The following is a 721-nucleotide window of genomic DNA, read 5'->3' as shown; positions in this document are numbered from 1 at the left end:
ACAGTGCGGTTTTGTCTCATATCCCTGTGTGCAGAATTATTGGGCAACCAAATGAAAAACGTGAATTTTCCATCTCTATTGTTTATTCTCATCTGTTACAGTGAGAATAGGAACCGAACATCAATGTACAAAACCCATTTCTGACATTTCCACAGATGTCCGGACGAGTAATATACAGTGGTGTGAAAAAGTCTTTGCCCCCTTCAGGATTTCCTATTCTTTTCCATGTTTGTCACACTTAAATGTTTCCGATCACCAAACAAATGTAAATATTAGACAAAGATAACACAAGTAATCACAGAATGCAGTTTATAAATGAAGGTTTTTATTATTAAGGGAAAAAGAAATCCAAACCTACAGGGTCCTGTGTGAAAGTGATTGTCCCCTAAACCTAATAACCGGTTGGGCCACCCAACAACTGCAACAAGCGTTTGTGATAACTGGCAATGAGTCTTTTATAACGCTCTGGAAGATTTCTGGCCGCTCATCTTTGCAGAATTGTTGTAATTCAGCCACATTGGGGGGTTTCTGAGCATGAACTGCCTTTTTAAGGTCATTACAGCATCTCAATCGGATTAAGATCAGGACTGTGACTAGGCCACTGCAAAGTCATAGTTTTGTTTTTTTTAGGCATTCCGAGGTGGACTTGCTGGTGTGTTTTGGATCATTGTACTGCTGCATAACCCAAGTGCTCTTCAGCTTGAGGTCACAAACAAATGGC

Source organism: Ranitomeya variabilis, chromosome 3, assembly GCF_051348905.1.
Source record: "Ranitomeya variabilis isolate aRanVar5 chromosome 3, aRanVar5.hap1, whole genome shotgun sequence".
Lineage (NCBI taxonomy): Eukaryota > Metazoa > Chordata > Amphibia > Anura > Dendrobatidae > Ranitomeya > Ranitomeya variabilis.
This window is presented reverse-complemented; position numbering follows the sequence as displayed.